The 21270-nt window shown below is 38.7% G+C and overlaps 1 pseudogene; it reads left to right on the top strand.

Moving 5' to 3' along the window:
• Positions 1-20269, top strand: part of LOC136386336 (protein O-glucosyltransferase 1-like) — a 48331-nt pseudogene extending 28062 nt beyond the window's left edge.
• Positions 20270-21270: the final 1001 nt, after the last annotated feature.

The following is a 21270-nucleotide window of genomic DNA, read 5'->3' as shown; positions in this document are numbered from 1 at the left end:
AGTTTGTTTTGTATTCTTTTTTATATTGATATTATTTTGAAATATGTAAAACACAATCTTAACAGAGGATTTTAACAGGCTTATTAAAAACTAATACATTAAGACTACAAAATAGGTATAAAATATAGAATAATTGGGCAATACAATTAGCAAGCTTGAAAAAAACCACTCAGCTCATTTTTTGGAGTTAACATAATCTTTATGCCAACAACAAAATAAGAAAGTACAGGAAAAGAAAAGAATAAATGAACCACTGTTACAAATGCAGGGATAAAAACCCCTGACTACAAAAAGAAAATTAGAAAACCAAATCTATTGCTATGTATATGTGTTAGATAGATAGACAGATAGATATACCTGGAGGTAGTATGACCTGTAAGTTGAATCAGTAGACCAGGGGTCCCCAAACTACGGCCCGCGGGCCGCATGCGGCCCCCTGAGGCCATTTATCCGGCCCCCGACGCACTTCTGGAAGAAGCACCTCTTTCATTGGTGGTCATTGAGAGGAGCACATTGACCATCTCATTAGCCAAAAGCAAACCCATAGTTCCCATTGAAATACTGGTCAGTTTGTTGATTTAAATTTACTTGTTCTTTATTTTAAATATTGTATTTGTTCCCGTTTTGTTTTTTTACTTTAAAATAAGATGTGTGCAGTGTGCATAGGGATTTGTTCATAGTTTTTTTTATAGTCCGGCCCTCCAACGGTCTGAGGGACAGTGAACTGGCCCCCTGTGTAAAAAGTTTGGGGACCCGTGCTGTAGACTATGAAGCCAGAAGGCTTAAGTTTGAATTTCAGTGTCACCAATTACCATCTGTACAATCTTAGGCCTTAGTTTCTTTATCTGCAAAATGGAGATAATAATAATACCTATTTCACAGGTTTCCATCAATTAGTAAAACACTTCATATAGAAAGTGTTATGCCGCGGACCAGCGCAGCTCCAAATAACAGTGCGGAATTAAGGAAACACACTTTGTCAAAACAAAACCGATGGGACGGGGAGGACTCCTCAAACTGCCTGGCAGTATCTGAGTGCCTCACAGCCCCAGTTCGCTTTATTATATAGACCTATGCAAATCAAGGACCCTGATACAAAGTTGCACATCAAAGGCTAAGACAGTAACTCTCCCAAGGCAAAAACAGGATACATTAGTGAAATTTACAAACATCTTAAATAAACAAAGAGTCAGAGGAAGGGCATGTATATTGCTTCCAGCAACCCAAGGAAACAAGTGGAGTGGGTGCAAACACTCAGCATCAAAGCCAAATATGGAAATGGAGGGGGGAGAATTTAGCCCCCTGCCAAGCCTCGAATCTATAATGGCTTTTTGCCATTAACGGTCCACAACAGTGTTATATAAATGTTAGTGTCTATTATTGTTGCTTTTTTTCATTTATTGAAGAACATCTTGCCCAGAGAGTATTTGTGGCTCATGGTTTCTACCAAAAGGTGGCCAAACTTGAGGCTAAAGGCACCAGCAGTTTAGGAAGGGACATGAGAATAAGTCCACAGGTCTGACTTAAATAACAAAAAAAGATAGGAACTTCCCATAGAGTATGAGGAGGTAAACCTCACATCCCAAAATTTGCCTCATCCACTTATAGGGACAACATTGATGACACCAGGAGGCTGAGCAGGTAGAGCATTTCACCTGAGTGTGCCAATCAGTGGCTTGTGTTCAGAAGGCAATGTAACATAGTGATTAGGACAGAAAGTTCTGAAGTCACCCTGCCTGAATTTAAATTCTGGCTCTACTTTATACAAAGCATCACCTACTGCAGGCTTCTTAACCTCTCTAAGCTTCAATTTGCCCATCTCTAAAATGGGAATAATATTAGTATCTAACTCATAGAGTTATGAGGATTGAATGAAATAGTACATGTCAATCACTTAAAACAGGGTATGGCACTCTGTTAGCTATTATTATTACTCTCTACATTGTTTACAAACTTGTCACCATAGAGGCTGGTCTTTAACAATGAGTACCATCTTCCTTTCATCTGGTCATAAGGAAAGGCCACTGGTGGACAACAGGAGAGATTTAAGAAGCCTCGAGGATTCAGCAAGTTAGAAATGAAAGGGTCTTTGGAGAACTGCTTACTATCTTTCCTTCACTGAGTTGGGATGCACTGGTCAGGTCAATGCACTTTCAGCGTCTGGGAGAGTAGGAATGGGGGAGTAAGCCTGAGCATTTGTCTTGAATTGCTCAGAAAAGGGAAAGGATAAGGCAGATTGCTCCGAGGAATCCTACTACGGCCTTCAGGGTCTTTTCCTCTTTCCCATAAACAGAAGCATTTCCTTTCAAACACATGACTTGAGAGATACCAACTCTTCATTAATTGCACAAACAAGGGCTGCTTCTCATTTTTTCCTATCTTGGAATTCATGTCAGACCTTCAATATTGCAGTGGTCAGCTCAGAGGGACTTCACACAGATTCCATATTTCCCTGCACTTGGCAGGAGTCTTAGTTTCAGATGACAAAAAGCCAACTGGAATTACTAATGCAAAAGAGGATTTGTTGAAAAGATACTGTGAGTAGCTCCTAGAATAAAGACGTTTGCTAAATAAATGAGTTACAGAGGTAAAAATCAGGACAGCTAGGGGGATCTCATGAATTGAAAAAAAGATCCTCACTCAAAGTCAGCCAGCCCTCTTTCTCTAACTCTGTCCTCTGTGCCTCGCTCTCTGTACCTGTCTGTGCACCTGTGACATTCTCTCAGACCAGCTTTTGCCCAGCTGTTAATACCAAGGCCCTGGCAGCTTCAGGCCTTATATTCGCTCACATTCACCACCTCACAGGCAAGTGGCCTCTTTCTTTTGTTTTAATTAAAATTATCCTAGAGGACCCAGATCTGTCTTAGGTCACAAGCTCATCCTTTAGACCCATTACTGTGGCCAGGGTTCCAGCCAGTTTAGTCAGATGCCACTTTTTGACAATGACTTTGGTCAAGGAAATGAGGTCTGTAAGATGACTTTTCCTATACGGCCTTAGGGTTAAAGGATCATCTCCTAGAAGAAAGCAGTCTTGCATTCAGAGGACAGGAGGGGAACTGGGCACAAGGAACAAATTGATAACCTTATAGTCTCATTAAAGACTCAAATCTAACCTTTAAACCTCATACTAATCAACAAACCTCCACAGTCATTTCAGATGGGTATTTGTAATAAAGCAAACCCTCATTTAACCAGTATATTAAAAAAATGTTTTCACAAAAGTGACTTTTCTAGGTAACTGAATTTTATCCCTTTAAGTGCTAAAACATATTTTAGATCATTTTTATAGTCTACCTAAAATATGGCCTAAAAAATTTTCCTTCTTTTACAAAAAGTGTCTCAACACAATTTAACCAATACTTGTCACCAAGTATGTATATCAATAATTGGATATTAATGACATTCTCCTGGACCATTGAGGCTCATGTCAAGGGCACCAGACTACATTTTTTAATTTCTGATGTCATTTTTAAGATATTGGTCTCATGTTCTCAGATATTATTTCCTAATTTTTTTGTTTTATTTATTATTAATTTTAATGGGGTAACATTGATCAATCAGGGTACATAGGTTTAGAGAAAACATCTCCAGGTTATTTTGACATTTGATTATGTTGCATACTCATCACCCAAAGTCAAATTTTCTTCCATCACCTTCTATGTTTTTTTTTTATGCCCCTCCCCTCCCCCAACCCTCTCTCTCTCTTTCCTCCTCCCCAAAAAACCACCACTCTCTTGTCCATGTCCCTGAGTCTCATTTTTATGTCCCACCTATTTATGGAATCATATAGTTCTTAGTTTTTTCTAATTTACTTATTTCACTCAGTATAATGTTATCAAGGTCCATCCATGTTGTTGTAAATGATCCGATGTCATAATTTCTTATGGCTGAGTAGTATTCCATAGTGTATATGTACCACATCTTCTTTATCCAATCATCAACTGAAGGGTTTTTTGGTTGTTTCCATGTCTGGCCACTGTGAACAATGCTGCAATGAACATGGGGTTGCATGTGTCTTTACGTACCAGTGTGTTTCAGTTTTGGGGGTATGGTCCCAGTAGAGGGATTGCTGATCATATGGTAGCTCTATTTTTTGTTTTTTGAGGAATCACCATACTTTCTTCCATAATGGTTGTGCTACTTTACATTCCCACAAACAGTGAGTGAAGGTTCCTTTTTCTTTACAGCCTCTCCATCATTTGTTATTACCGGTCTTGTTGATAATAGCTAATCTAACAGGTGTAAGGTGGTATCTCATTGTACTTTTGATTTGCATTTATCTAACAGGTAATGAAGATGAGCATCTTTTCATATATCTGTTGGCCATTAGTATTTCTTCCTGGAAGAAGTTTCTGTTCATGTCTTCTTCCCATTTTTTTATTGGATTGTTTGCTTGTTTGTTGTTGAGTTTTATGAGTTCATGGTATATTTTGGATATTAGGTCCTTATCTGAGTTGTTGTTTGAAAATTTTAACACCCATTTAGTTGGCTGTCTGTTTATTTTGTTGGCAATTTCTCTTGCTGCGCAAAAACTTCTTAGTCTGATGTGGTCCCATTCATTTATCTTTGCCCTTACTTCCCTTGCCTTTGGAGTCAAATTCATAAAGTGCTCTTTAAAAACCAAGGTCCATGTGTTTATTACCCGTGTTTTCTTCTATGCAATTTATTGTTTCAGGTCTTATATTTAGGTCTTTGATTCATTTTGAATTAATTTTAGTACAAGGGGACAAACTGTAGTCGAGTTTCATTCTTTTGCATGTGGCTTTCCAGTTTTCCCAGCACCATTTGTTGAAGAGGCTTTCTTTTCTCCGTTGTGCGTTGTTGGCCCCTTTATCAAAAATTACTTGACCATATACATGTGGTTTTATTTCTGGGCTTTCTATTCTGTTCCATTGGTCTGAGTGCCTATTTTTCTGCCAATGCTATGCTGTTTTGATTATTGTGGCTCTATAACAGGGGTCCCCAAACTTTTTACACAGGGGGCCAGTTCACTGTCCCTCAGACCGTTGGAGGGCTGGACTATAAAAAAACTATGAACAAATCCCTATGCACACTACACATATCTTATTTTAAAGTAAAAAAACAAAATGGGAATGAATACAATATTTAAAATAGAGAACAAGTAAATTTAAATCAACAAACTGACCAGTATTTCAATGGGAACTATGCTCCTCTCACTGACCACCAATGAAACAGGTGCCCCTTCCGGATGTGCGGCGGGGGCCAGATAAATGGCCTCAGGGGGCCGCATGCGGCCCGCGGGCCGTAGTTTGGGGACCCCTGCTCTATAATATAGTTTGAAGTCAGGTATTGTAATGCCCCCAGATTCATTCTTTTTTCTTAGGATTGCTTTGGCTATTCTGGGGTTTTAGAGTTCCATATAAACCTCATGATTTTTTGTTCCATTTCTTTAAAAAGTATCATTGGAATTTTGATAGGAATTGCATTAAATTTGTATATTGCTTTGGGTAATATAGTCATTTTGCCTATATTTATTCTTCCTATCCAAGAACAAGAAATATTTTTCCATTTCATTATATCATTTTTGATTTCCCTTAACAATGCATTGTAGTTTTCATTATATAGGTTCTTTACATTCTTTGTTACATTTATTCCTAGGTATTTTGTTGTTGTTGTTGTTGCAACCATGAAGGGGACTATTTTTTAAGCTCATTTTCTGATGTTTTATTTTTGACATATAGGAAGGCAATGGACTTTTGTATATTAATTTTGTATCATGTGACCTTACTGTATTGGTTTATTGTTTCTAGTAGTCTTTGGGGTTTTTGATGTATAGGATCATATCATCTGCAAAAAGTGAAACCTTTACTTCTTCTTTCCCAATATGAATGCCTTTTATTTCTTTCTCTTGTCTGATTGCTCTGGCTAGTACTTCCAGCACTACGTTGAATCAAAGTGGAGAGAGTGGACAATCTTGTCTTGTTCCTGATTTTAGGGGAAAAGTCCTCAGTTTTATGTCATTTAATATGATGTTAGCTGATGGTTTATCATAAATGGCCTTTATTATGTTGAGATATTTTTCTTCTATACCCATTTTGTTGAGTGTTTTAAACATAAAATTATGTTGTAGTTTATCAAATGCCTTCTCTGCATCTATTGATAAGATCATATTGTTTTTGTTCTTTATTTTGTTGATATGGTGTTTTACATTAACCGTTTTCATATGTTGAATCATCCTTGCGATTCTGGGATAAATCCCACTTGATCATGATGTATTTTTTTTAATGTGTTGTTGTATTCAATTTGCTAGTATTTTGTTTAGTATTTTAGCATCTGTATTCATTAGAGATATTGGTCTGTATTTTTCTTTTATTGTGTTGTCTTTGCCAGGTTTTGGTATGAGGGTTATGTTGGCCTCATAAAATGTGTTTGGCAGAATTGCTTCTTCTTCAATTTTTTGAAAGACTTTAAGTAGAATAGGAACGAAGTCTTCTTTGAATGTTTGATAGAATTCACTAGTATAGACATCTGGCCCTGGACTTTTATTTTTGGGGAGGTTTTTGATAGTTGTTTCTATTTTCTCCCTGCTTATGGATGTGTTTAGGCTTTCTGCTTCTTCATAACTCAGTCTAGGAAGATTGTATTCTTCTACAAATTTATCCATTTTTCTAGATTTTTAAATTTGGTGGCATATAGTTTTTCATAGTATTCTACAATATTCCTTTGTATATCTTTGATATCTGTGGTGATTTCTTCTCTTTCATTTTGGATTTTGTTTATATGAGTCTTTTCTCTTTTTGCCCTAGTGAGTCTTGCCAAGGGTTTGTCAATTTTGTTGATCTTTTCAAAGAACCAGCTCCTTGTTTTATTAATTTTTTCTATAGTTTTTATGTTCTCTATTTTGTTTATTTCTGCTCTGATTTTTATTATTTCTTTTCTCCTGCTGGTTTTGAGTTTTCTTTGTTCTTCTTTTTCTAGTTCCTTAAGATGTAAAGTTAAGTGGTTTACTTGGGCTCTTGAGAGGTTATCTTCTTCTTTTTTCCTTTTGTTCTCTCTTTTTGCTGATGGTGCTGTACTCCAGGTTCTGCACCTGAGCCACTCTTAGGCTGAGATTTGCAGTTGATATGTAGCTATGTTGATGACATAAACTAGGCCTTGGTCCCATTGGTAGGTGGGGCTTGTCAGCATTTGCAGGCTCTCACAATGGGATAGTCCGTTTTACCTGAGCCTCTTCCTCAATCCTTCCTGAACCAGCAGCCTTGGGATCCAGCTGTGAATTTGCCCCAGCCACTGCCTGGAGAGTGAGAGGCTCTAAGAGCTGTCAAATTCCCCCTCTATCTCAGCTCAAAGCAGGGTTCTGGGTAAGGCTTTGCCAGCCAGAGCCACCAGCATAATCAGGCAGGACTGGGAGCCAATTGCTTTTCAGGTGTCTTTCTATGGGCATGTCTAGTATGCCTCAGCAATCCATGGGTCTACTCTCCCCAGATTTTTTAATTTTGTAATCTGTATCAGCTGGCAGGAAGATGCCCCAGTCACTGCCTGCAGAGCAAGAGGTCCTAAAAGCTGCCAAGTCCCTTTTCCAGGTTCGTTCAAAGCAAAGCTCTGTGTATGAAAGCTTTCTCAACCAGAGCCACCAGCTCAAGCAGGCAGGGAAGTGAGCTGATTTCTGGTTCTAGTAAAATTTGCCTCAGCACTACGCATGTCTGCTCTCCACAGGATTCTCCCTTGTTGAGAAGCCTACAGCCCAGCCTGCCAAACTTCCACAGTGTTCTCTGAGGTCTGTTCTGTGGAACTGTACTTTTTAACCTGTATTGGCTAGCTGGAAGTTGCCCCAGCCGCTGCCTACTGAGCAAGAGGCCCTGAGAACTATCAAGTCCCTCTTTTGGGTCCCCTTAAATCGCAGGCCTGGTAAATAAGGCTTTGTCAGCCAGAGTCACCAGCATAAACCCATCGGGCAGTGAGCAGACTTTGGATTAGGCTCCTTTCAGCACTCAGTGGATCTGCTCTCCAGAGGCTGTCTGTGCGCCCTTCCCCCTACCATTTTCATAGTTCTCTTTGCCAGAAATGTGCTTTGTTTGCCTGTATGGCTGGCGGAGGCACCACACCCATAGGGAAGCTGGCTCTTTGCACACTGTCACACTGTCATTTGGGACACTGGATTATACAGAGACTCTGGTCACAGTCCACGCAGAGGGCCACTGCTGACAGTCTCTGACCTAACCCCTCGGTCTGGGAATGCAGGCACCCATGCCCGAGGCACCAGATGGATCCACTCGCACACTGCCCATGCTCACCAATCGGGATACTGGGAGTAAACAAGGCAACTGCTTGCCTACCTCTACTGGGGTCTGCAACTGGCGTTAGCTCTGCATGGACTGAGCCCCATGTATACTCTCTCCTCAACTTGAACGTCTCTGCCCCAGCCAGCTTTTTCACCCCAAGCTCTCCCTTTTTCTCAGTTCCAAGTGAAAGCAGCCCTTGCTCAGGTCAGTGAGGAAAGCAGAATACTCCTTTCTCCATCTTATTTCCTTCAGAGTGGATTATATATTCAGCCACCTTTTTGCCCAATCGTACCTTTGATGTATGTGTATTTCAGATGCTCCTGTGATTGTTTTTCTGTCTCCAGTTGTTGAATTTGTTGAAATTTCAGGAAGAGGTTTTGGGAGCACCCCTCACAGCTCTATTTCTCTGACGTCACCCCGTCATTGTTCTTATTCTACCATCTTTTCCCTTTTAAGCACCTCCTCTTTGCTTATTTTGTTAATTCTAGTTTGCCATGGATAAGAAAATCAGATGACTACAAATGTTACAATATTGTGCAAAATATTTGCAAATTCAGAAGCTGGAATTTACTGCTGTGAAGAAATAGTATCAAAGTAAAGGTTGGAGAGTCAATCTATGAATAAATTATAAGAACTCAAACAATTATCCAGGTATTTGTAGGTACTTTTTATTTTCTTTCCTGTGTTTACCTGTCTCAAGTAATCTAGATGGTTGAGTTACCAACAGTTTGATTCTGTAAGAACTATGGTATTTCTATACTTCTTTTCTTCATATTCTCTCTTTACTTGATTAGATTCTCTTCTTTTCATTTTTAAACATCTATTTGTCTGTAAATCTTCACTTAACTAACTACTTTAGGCCATTTCCAAGAAATAAAAAGTGTTGACACCCCACCCTTTAAATCCATAAATGAATATGCAGGGGGGAAAATTGTGTTAAAATTTATATTAACCCAGCATCTTCCTGTCATGGAAGGAGAAAATATGTAGAGACAACTTTTTCTGTAGATAAATCACTTTTAAACACTTTGTGAGTTAACAGTGGGCAGTGTTGAATTCTAGAAATTGATGAAAAAATATTTCCCTGTGGGAAAGAAAGGTTACAACAACAAAAACTGACATAGAATTAAGAAAATAACTGAATTCAAACACACAAATCCTGCTTTTACCATAGATAATAAAATGGGGGGAGGGGTCAGTCCACTTCTCTGCTACTAAAAGAAAGTACATTGCAATGATTAAGGTCTACATGTCTCAGATATGAAGACCCACTCTGAAAACTTCATCTCCAAAAATAGAAAGTCTGGCTCCATTTACACTTGGCTAAACAATAGTTCTATTGGTCAATTCAGGGGAAATAAAATTGGTTATAAGACAAAATTAAGTAGGTATTCCAGTTCTTAGACTGTGTAATAAACCACCCAAAACTTCATTGCTTAAAACAGCAAAATTTATTTTGCTCACAAATCTAAAATCTGCACAGAGCTCAGCAGGAACAGCTCGTCACTGCTCCACTCCATGAGGTGACTCAAACTGGCTGCACTTAGCATTAACAAAAATGGCTTGAAGGCTGCAAGCTGGAACCATCCATGGCTTGCCCACTCACACATCTGGAGGTTGATGTTGAGAAGACTTAAAGAGCTGTACATTGGGACAACTGTTGCTGTTTAGGCATCTCTCTCTATCTCTATGGGGTTTCTTTATGTGGCTTCACTAGCATGGTGGCTGGTGGCCTATGGGTAGCTGGACTTCTTACATGATAGCTCCAAGATCCAAGGCAGTTGTCCCAAAAGAGCAAGATCCTGGCAGAAGCTGTATTACCTTTTCTGACCTAGGATCAGCAGTTACTCAGTGTCACTTCCTCTCTATTTTATTACATGTGACTAACCATAGGCCAGCTCACATTCAAGGGGAGGAAGTAAACTCCACCTTGGTAGCTGTAGTGATCAAGAATTTGTGGGAACATTTTAGAACAACACAGTCAGTGACTCTGTCTGCCTGGGGAAAGGCCACAGATATTGCTAGATCAAACTTCTTAGTATGGTAACCCCAAACCCAATTCCATTCCCTTGTAATCTTCTAACACCTTTCCCTGGAATTTTTTCAAATGCAGCAAGTTTCATAAGTATGCTTATTATGGGTTTATGAATCTGAAACAGGGGAAGAGAAGAAAAAGAAGAGTTGGCTGGGTAGTCAGTGACTACACTTGCCCAGAGGCCCAGCAGTGAGGAAGCTCTGCTATGAGCAAGGTGGCCTCGTAGCATGTTTGGGTTCCATCAAAACAAGATCCTCAGAGGGAAGTCCTGGAAAGTAGCTGCAGTGCTAGCAATGTCAGAAAACCCAACCTGAGTGAGAAAGTGAAATATCTCAGGTCTACAAGTGCTCCTGAGTCACCAAGTGGTCTCCTTATAGTTGTTTACATTCATGATGTAAGGTTTCTGAAAAATAAGATCAATCATAATAAATGCTCAGAGTTGTAAATTACTTTGGGCTTTGTAAAGTATTTACACATAAATTCTCTTGTTATAGTAAACATAAAATCAAATTAATATAAAATGTGAAAAGGAAACCAAGAATGAGTTAGATATAACCTACTACGCTCTTTTGAGATAACTCCATATGTTTCAAGTGTGTGCCAATTAATGGGTGTGCCAACTATGTATGAATTAATGTGATTAACCATATTTTACGTAAAAGTTCACTGTGTAAGGTCCAATTACCAAGGTGTAACAGGTTTACTCCCTTTTCTAATAACTCCATCTATCAACCTTATCAAGCCCATGTGTGACTTATGTTTGAAGTGTGATAATGTAACCTTATGATGTGACAAGTGGCCAAATCAGATAAAAGTATCTGGGGTGAAAATCAACACAGTAGCTCAAGACTCTAACGCAGACTCCGTGTAGCCTACCAAGACCCCTCAGCAACTGCCGTGAAGTACTCTGCCTCTCCAAGCAAGTTTGTTTGGGGCCCCACCAAAGCGATGACCAGATTTAGCAGGCCACTCCTAACCATGAGTGAATTAAAGTCTATGTTATTTAGCTTGCTATGGGTGTCTTTGCCTATTCAATTGGCTTTTAATTACTTTAATTTACATCGTGAAATATTAGAAATAAATTCAACTAGAATAAAAATAATATTTTATCACGACATCTCTATTCTCTGTTCTGTTATGACAGCACTTTTGATTATTTCTCCTCTACCGAATGGTAACAGAGGCCACTATCAAGTTCATCTTTAAAGAAGAAATTGGATCAGTCTTAAAACAGATGGATTTCTATGTCAGTGGAGGTTCAGATAGCTGCTTGCGATGGTGTCTTCCATTGATCAGAGTGAATTACCAGTGTTTTCATGATTTCTCTCTGGTACTCAAGTGAGAAGTAACTCTTCTTTGTCTTCACTCTCATAGCACAATGATCACACTTTTATTTCACATTTATTCTTTTCTGGGTACCATTTTGGTTAGCTCTTTTTGATATCAGTTCTGGAGCCAGTTCTGGGAGGTTCATGTACAGTGTCATATAAAAAAAAATTATAAAACCCACACTTGGAAAAGCTTAGACTTTTATAATAAGATTTATTTGGGATTGAACTAGAGGGTTGTCCACAAGTTCCAAATGTCTTATTTCCTTCTGTCTCACCAAGAAAAAAGTCAACTCTAGTCTTCAGTAAGCCCACTATAAAAATCAAAGTCTAGATATGCTGTGCCATGGTTCAGCCTATAGCAAAGTTCAGTCCAGTTTAGGTACTGCTCAAAGCCTATACTTAAGAGACCATCTGGCTGCCACCCTATGTATCATGGCTGCAAATGTGGCTCAGCAGGGAAGCAGAAAGAGGGGCAAACAGGGTGAAATGGACCAGATCTCTCTTAAGCTTAGGTTTATATTTTCAAGCTGGAAATGACTAGCTTTTCCTTTAAGCCAACCTTTAAAATTTTATGGGCTTGCTTTGATTCCTCTCAGTAACCAATCAGATCCTTCTTCTAGACTAGACTGACAGGTTTCTGTGGTCGCCATTCTGGCTTCCACTGTGCATGCTTAAAGTACAAGCACAGAAACACCTCCTCTCCCCACCCCAGCACATGACTAGCAGTTTCTTGGGGAGATTCCTCCCAAACCTGAGTCTAGATAGCTGAGGCACAATGGACTCTGAAGACACAATGGATTCCTGAAATGTGCAATTGAATCTATGAATACTTTTAGCCTTCTAGGAATTTAAGCTAAATGGGATGTTGAAGCTTCTCACTGAAGCATACCCTCTACTTTTATTAAACTTTAATATTTTTACTCTTTCTTTCAACTATCTTTTTCTCCCTTAATAACTAACTAAATGCTTACACTAACATTTTCACATCCCTACCCCGTTCCCTATGCTTACTACACAATCATGAACATCTGAGCATTAAGAACCATTTGGTTCTATTTTTATTCCTTAAAGCAACTACATGGTGCTTTTCCCATATATGTTTGTTGAGGAGTGAATGCATAAGTCAGTAGGTGAAGAGTCATGAAAATAGATAGTAACTTCAACATAAAATATGTGAAGACTGAAAATCATACTTATAAACATGAAAGATGTCTCTTCTAACTAGAAAAGACTAAAAAATCAAATAAAAACACATAATCTTGTTTCTGTATGGTATGAAGAAATATTTCAATGCCACCATCTATCCATTTTGATAAGCATGTGCTTGGTGTAACTTATTGGGCTTACATCAATATCTGTATCATTATCATCAACAGAGAATAGACTTTTAACATTTTATAGCAATTTTATGACCATCTCATTTGAAAATTGCATAGATCTTTTGAAGAACTCATTGTTTTAATAAGCTAGATTTATGGAAGACATTTCTAGCATCAAATGAAGAAGAACCTCATCAGACTTTCATTGTAAATGACTTTTCATATTGCCAAGTCAATTATTGTGGTTCTGAGACACTGAACCCAGAAAATAATTTTAGAGTCAGAAACGTTTGATTTGTAAGATGTGAACTGAACCGATGTCTTTACTTTGAATTATTATCAAAACCAAAGATAGACAACCTTTTAATTTTTAGAAGAAAGAGGACTCAAAAGCCAGTAAAATGAGAATAATTTTATATCTCATGGGCAAGGAGCTGATTGTCCATGTAAGAAAGTAAATCATGGGTTCTATTACAGGGACAATACCACTCACTCTATGAGCAGAATGTGGGATGGTTTAACTTTTTCCAAGTAATGGGGCACTAGGTGCAGGCTGGTGTAACCTGGAAAAGGGAGGAAGGGGAATGGGCTTTCATTTACTTAGACCAGAGTGATGATCATTCTAGCTCAGGGAATGTAGGGCCACACTCCTTTTAGCACCCTTTCATGGAACCAGCTTGTCTGCTTTCCAACTTTCAGTGTACAAAAATTGTCTCATTCAACTACCATGCAAATAGAAGGATCTTATTTGTTATAAGAAACAAATGCTTTTGCTCAAAGGTAAGCACTTCTGAAAGAAAAGAAGAGGGCAAAGCAATGTCATTCCTTTCCATCCTTTTGAATGAATAGAAAGGGGAAACTGAGATGAGCATTCTTTTTTTTTTTTTTTGGTTTTTGGTTTTTGTTCTTTTGTTTTTTGGTTTTTTTGGTTTTTGTATTGTGACAGAGACAGAGAGAGTCAGAGAGAAGGACAGATAGGAACGGACAGACAGACAGGAAGGGAGAGAGATGAGAAGGATCAATTCTTCATTGCAGCATCTTAGTTGTTCATTGATTCCTTTCTCATATGTGCTATGACCGGGGGGAGCTACAGCAGACTGAGTGACCCCTTGCTCAAGCCAACAACCTTGGGCTCAAGCTGGTGAGCCTTGCTCAAACCAGATGAGCCCACACTCAAGGCGGCAACCTCGGGGTCTCAAACCTGGGTCCTCCACATCCCAGTTTGATGCTCTAATCCACTACGCCACTGCCTGGTCAGACTGAGATGCTCATTGTTGATTTGGTTTTTTCCACATGTAATTTTTCTTGGCCTATGTCCTGTGAAGGAAGAAACAAGGTTCATTATGGTGATAATACTTTTCACACTCCAGACCTTCAAAATTCACTGGAATCCCAGAACTACTTCTTTTTTATTGTAGTTGTTGATGATCTGAGGGTCCTTAAAGATCTCACTAACATCCCATGAATTTTCTTCTTGACACCTCATGCTATGTGTCTTCTCATGGATTGCATGCTGATGATTGCTTGACAAGCCAAGTTTCACTTGCTCCTCCTTGTCCCTAGGTTCTTCCTTTCCTAGCTGTGCATGTGCTGCATCTCTTCTTGAAATGTGGGGAGAGGGCTTATATCTCTCCAGTGTATATTTGTTCAAGGACACAAAGCAGAGACCAGCATTTCTGACCCCAGACTCTTCCAGAAGTCCTAGAAGTCAAGGTCCACCACGTCAGCCAGTCTCTCCATTTTTCTTTAGAAACCTAGATGAAGCTCTTTGGGCAGTTTCATCATGAGATATTGTAAGGAACACTGCTTAATGATGACAATCAATGAATGTCTTCTCTCTACGAGGTTCTGTGCCTCTGGCTGTACCCTGGTTCTCTCCCCTCACTATTAACACTTGATCCATCTGCTTCTGTCCAGGACATTAAAAGCTGCTTGGTAAACTCCAGATTTTGAGTCTCTTAGCCTGAGGGATGGCAGGGGGAGGGGGAAGGAGTGAAGACCTCAGGAGCCATTAACTCCAGTAGGTATACTATACCCACTCAAAACAGACCATCCCAAGTGGCCAGTTGATACGAGATGAATGGAACTGCACCAGCATGCAAGAGAGTAAGAGACCCAAGAAAGAAAATGCCAAGCCCTGAGAAAGCCATAAGGACAGGTTCTTGGGTAAGGCATCAAAAGCAGAGATAAGAGAAGCCATGGGTATTCCTGAGAAGACCAGCAAACATCTGGAGAAAAAGAATGGGGGCCTGGGGACAAACAGCACAAGCATTAGTCAAATGCAGATATGACACACTAGGTAAGGCAGTCTCAAATTCAGAACTTTATCTGCAGAGCCTCTTTCCTTGAGGATAAGGTAGTGCTGTGGAAGGAGATATGGTACCTGTTTTTGTTCAAGTTCTCCAAGAAGCAGAGCTTGAAACAAGGACACTTGGTTGCAGGTAGTGTATTTGGAAGGTGACCCCAGGAACAAGATGAGCGAGTGAGGACAGTGAGACAGAGAAGGAAAATAAGCTAAAGGAAGGCTGCTTTAGTGAGCTGATTACTACTGCAGACCCATTCTCACAGGGAACCACTGAGGAATCATATATACTGAGCTTCTCGAGGACAATAGGTGAGACCATTTATTTTTGGACCCCGATCTCCCCCTGGTTGGTAGGTATTCCTGGCCTTTCCTTCCACTTTCTGAGTGTTTTCTTAAAAGCTTTGGTAAAAGCCTTTAGAGAAACTAAGACACCCTGGAGTTTAAGGCTCATTCATGCTGACTGCAGCTGAAGTCAGAAAGGGCCAAGGAAATGTGATACAAGACACAAAAGCATCTACCACAGCTCTTTAGCATAACCTTAGCAGCCCAAGTACACCTAGCCCAGAAATGGTTTGACTTGCTGAACTCACAATGCCATGTTTACCATGGCTCTGCTATTCCTTATAAAGGTCAAGATTTGCCAGCAAAGGCATTTCCCATCTCCTCCACAAAGAGACTGTGTCTCATACATTCTTTTGGGTTACTGTGTCAGTGAGAGTTGCCTGAATCAGAAGGGGTCAGTTGGGCAATCTGGTCCCAACTTATTTATTATTTTCTTTTGCTTGTCTGCAAAGTTTTGGATAAAAGTGGTTTCCCTATGGAATTTGTAAAACCTTGTTATTCCCTCTATAGCTTAGCCTGTCCAGCCTGTAAATGTCTTGCCAACAGGCAGGGAATAACATCTGTCTTATTCTCATCACTGTATCTTCAGTGCCCAGCTCAGTACCTGCCTGCCACTTACTGATTTTTAGTAAATATATGTTAAATAAAAATGGGAGAACAAATGAATTAGTGAACAACTAATATTGCCATCTTATTCTGATTCTCTTCACCATTTCAAATGCCTCACACATTCTCATGTTTCTATCCACTCTATGAAATTCTTGTTTTCCTTTGATATTTTATTTCCAATGTTTGGTCCAGTTTCTGTCACCTCACCCAGGACCTGAGTTCACAGTCAATTGGCACTTGGGAACTAAGAACTGGGGTCTAGGAGGATTTGGAGTGAAGGAATACAAAGACCCAGGGGATTGTAGCATTGAAGACCTTGAGTGACAGACTAGGGAAAAGGGCCTCTGATGCCCACCTAAGGAGGCCCTTGACTTGATAGCAAAACTAAAGGACTGTTTAGTCCCATCATTTGGACTCTGTGTATATGTATAATGGTCTATAACTGAAATGCTTTTCTAAATCACATGAAATAGAAAAATGATTCAAGTGATCATTTTCTCAATTCTTATAAAGATGGTACATAAGTAGTCCCATTCTGGAGAGATTAGAAAGAAATTAACTTATTACACACAGTGGATGCCTTAAGGTTTAGTTCTATCACAAGACTCCAGCTGAGAAAGGTTGGTCTATACTAAGATTTTCTTTTTGGTAATTGGCAGCACCTTTTTATCTTTCCAAATGTGACAGGCACAACTAAGTGTATGCAGAAATTCAGATGACCTGGTTAAAATAACTTAAACCACACCACTTCTGTCACCTAGTGCCCTGTTATGACCATGGTCCAGGTCATGAAGAACTCCTTCCATGTTCAGACTTCAATAGCTACACAATAAATGCTTCATCATATCAATGGATACAAAGTGTCTCCAACAATATACCTGCTCTTGGACATTCTGGTTTTCTCCAATTTGCCATGAACTTTTTTTTTCTTCCTAAATTAAAGCAACCTCAGCAGAATATGGAGTCTGGATTGAATGAGGAAGAGACTCAAAACCACTTAGCCAGCCATGGAATGGGTCAGAATAAGATCATGACTCCAAACGAAGGCAGAAAGAATAGAACAAAATAGGTCGAACTAGATATGCAAGAAAAAAGACATTTTGGCCCTTTGAGATATTCAGATGTCTGTTTTACTCCACACCCTGAGCTTTCAAATTTTAGTTTTACGTCATGATCACTTAACCACGTGTTGATTCTTTAAAATCTACATTTTTGAAACTTAACAAAGCGCTCTAATTTCTGAACAATTGCTTCTTCTCTATTCTTCCCTTGAACAAATGTTGACTCTGCTATCAGTGGCTTGCCCATTGTGCAGCCTTGCATGAAGAAAGAGCTAAAGGCAGCTGACTCCTTGGGGTCCTCTGCCTTTGAGCATCTGCTCTGAGGGTGAGTGGCAGGCTGCAAAACTCTGCTGGAAACCGAACACTACTAGAAGCAAAGCACTCTTATTTCTAGCAGAATATTTCACATCATTAATTAAAGAATAAAATTTTAAATTATCTTAAAGTTTTATAATTTTTCTCTGCAGAAAGATATCATTTTTACCAAAAGAGAATCTAATAGCTTTAGATGTTTAAATGTTTTCCTTAAGAGTCAATAATCTGAATTTTGGTTATGTTTATTTAATTTTTAAAAAATATTGATGCTCTCTAATTCAAAGTCAGAGATGCTGATTTTGATATTTTGGAGTAAAGATATATATATATTTAAAAAGTAAAGATACTTGCAAGAGCCACACTTACGATATTCACCATATACCTGCACTAGCTACCTATGTAAAATTCTAAAATATCTTAACACCATGCCAAACACATAATACAAGCCCTGTAGTGAATTCAGAACTCTGCTTTGCTCTCTTTCAAGTGCATGTTTCAGTCAAAATAGATTGTTTTTTCTGAGCATTCTAAAATTTGGTTGCTATCAGATTCTCATTTAGCTCTTTAACCTTGAGATCCTCCCTCAAAGTAACAGCCATATGCTAGAAAAGAAAAACAATTTTTTCCAGATACCCCATTGCCTATATATCTACATTAATTGTGTTACCTTCTTTCTGGGAAAACTTTATGAAAATTAATTGTTCTAACTCTCAGATGTCAGAGACAATGGATGGATGAGTTCTACAGAAATGTTCAGCTCCAAGTCTATAGTTTTTCAAATCTATGTTCAAGTTGTTTTGGAAATAGTTTTTTTAACCAATAAAAAAGGTAAACTCTGAATTTTCTTTCTGTGGCAGTCCTGTACTTCTTGAGTTATTCAAGGTCAAGTTCAGCTGTGAACTTTTCAGTGAAGCCACACTTAATATCTTAAGTCTAAGATGATCATAGCAAAACAAAAACCAGGAAGATTGATGAAGCAATGTGGCAAAAACTTAGAACCAGGAAAAAGTATAATAGACTTCTTGATTAAGAAATAAGAAAGAGGATATAAAATCAAGAGAGCAAACAGGATAGTGAAATCTGAACACTTTATTTTGGTCAGTGAAGTAGAAATACAACTAAATTTGAGGGAACATTAAATTGACCACCTGAGCCTATAGAGAACTATTGCCCAAATGTCAGTAACTGTTGCCATCTTATTTTTCTTGCATTACTGTAACATGGAGTTTTTCCAAACAACATCTCAGCAGAGGCCCTTTAGCTCTTTACTGGCTCAAGCCTATGTGAGGACCATTGGCCCTTGTTCTTGTTGTTGCCTTCACACTAGCTTCTCTGAGTTCCTTGACTCTACCAATTACAATATGGCCTGGTGGAAAGGGACAATTACATGAGAGTTAGAAAACTTGTTACAGTCCTCTGCCAAAACCAGCAGAGTAATCTCAAACATGTTTTATGAATTTTCTGGGCCTGGGTGTCTTCTTTAGTAAAGTAAGGGATTTGGTCTTGGTTATTCTTTAATCATTTTTCTCTCTTCCATGGAGACATCACTCTGATTCTAGAACCAGGATCAACAAAGCAAATGAAATTCTGAGCTATTCAGAACAGCTCTCTTCTGGTAAGAGAAAAGGACAGATACATTGGACATCCAGCCCAAAGCAAATGTGTTCACCTGGCAGTGTGTTAAAGCCCCTTCTAAGAATGAGTCTTGTGCAGTCCTAATGAGCAGCTGTGTGTCACCAACCTGTAGAATGATCATCTCATTGTACTTGAGCTCTAGATGGGGGTTCAAAGCTAACTATGCCTTCTTTAAAGTAAACATCCTAATGATCTTAAAAATAATCAATAAGAAATAATCAATTGTCAGGGTCCAAGTCTTGTCCTAGATACCAAGTATTTGAAATAAGGTGGTGAAAAGTCAAGAGGGATAACCGGAGCTTCAGATTACACAAGCTACACTAGCCAGGACTTCAGGTGTGAGAGTTAAGATGTAGTAGTGTGGAATGCTTTTTATTGTAAATTATTGAGCACCTCCTCAACATGGAGATGGTGATCAATTTACGAGATTATCCTCAGGTTCCTAAATAAATGGAGCCTGCTATTCCAGTCTTCTCCTTCAGCAAGATATCAGAGTACCATGATATCACATATCCTGCTTGGACATTTTGGGAAGGGGGGCCTGCTGTTTGGCCAGTTTGTCCTAAAGATCTTGGACAGTGGGATCTCTTCAGAGAAAATCTGGTAAGGTCAGCAGCACAGTGGCCATGGTAAATGAAAAATTCCACAGTATATTTCCGAGGATCAAGGATACCTTTGGAAAGTCAGCTGCTAAGGATGTCCCTCTTGTGGATCACTGCAAATACAAGTATTTGTTTAATTTTTGAGGTGTAGCTGCATGATTCTGGTTCAAACACCTCTTCCTATGTAGTTCACTTGTTTTCCATATTGGTGATGAGTGGGTGGAATTCACAATATGCCAGTCAAAATAGATCTCTCAATGTCCAGGAGCTGTTGCAATTTGTGAAAGCAAATGACATAGCTCAAGAAATTACAGAAAGGGGAAGCCAGATTATTATGAACCACTTGAAGATGGACAACATCACCTGTTACTGGGAGAACTTGACAGAATACTCTAAATTTCTGTCCTATAATGTAATAAGAAGAAAAAGCTATTATCAGATTATTCTCAAAATTTTGAAAACTAAACTCTAATAGTCATCATTGAGCCAAAGTCCTCTCTATGGCAGCAGACCTGAAATATCTTGTGGTAGGAAAACTTACCATGAGTGTGGTACCTATATCTTAAATACAATTATCAAGCCCAAAAAATTAAGAATTAAGAGTCCCCATAAGTTTTCAGTAGTCATAGCTGTTAGCAAGGCCCCTTGCTTTTATTTTTTTAATTTTTAAAAAGTTAAATTTGATCTTATGTAGATGACATCAGATAATGGCAGCATGAGAGATATTCCTGAACTCTCCTCTTGAAATTTCAATAAATTGAACAACTATAATATAGCGAAGGAACTCCATATGGGCTAGCAGGCACACTTGAAAGGTCCACACACCAAATAGACTAAAGGTGTAATGGGGTTCCATAAAAACCTGGTGATGTTTTTTGGTCCTATTTCTTTTAAAAATGACATTGGGGTATTAAAGGGGATTGCATTACACTTGTATGTTGCTTTGGGTAATATGACTATTTTAACTGTGTTGATTCTTCTGATCCATGAACATGGAATATTGTGTCTTTTTTAATTTTTTCAGTAATGCTTTGTAGTTTTCTATATAGATCCTTAACATCTTTTGTTAAGTTTATTCCTAGGTATTTTTTGTTGTTGCAATTGTAAAAAGAATTATTTTTAGTTCACTTTCTGGTTTTATTGTTGGCATATAGGAAAGCTGTAGACTTGCCCCTATCACATGACTGGTAAATGGCTAAGCTGGAATTCTAATCCAGGTAGTCTGATACTGGAATCCACACTTCCAAAAATAGCAAAAACAAACAAATAAAAAACTTTTATTTTGACAAAATTTCAGTCTTCAAGTTGCAAGAAGAGTGCAGCAAATTATCCCTAAATACTTCCATTTGTGATTTTATAAAAAACAGAAATTCTCTTATTTAAACATGGTATAACTGTCACTGTACTGTCAATTAACATTAGAAACATGTTGTTATAAGGTCTTCAGATCTTATTTAGATTCTGCCAATTCTT

The sequence above is a fragment of the Saccopteryx leptura genome, chromosome X (assembly GCF_036850995.1).
Source record: "Saccopteryx leptura isolate mSacLep1 chromosome X, mSacLep1_pri_phased_curated, whole genome shotgun sequence".
Classification (NCBI taxonomy): domain Eukaryota; kingdom Metazoa; phylum Chordata; class Mammalia; order Chiroptera; family Emballonuridae; genus Saccopteryx; species Saccopteryx leptura.
The sequence above is the reverse complement of the archived record's forward strand: the minus strand, read 5'-3'. Positions and strand labels throughout refer to the sequence as shown.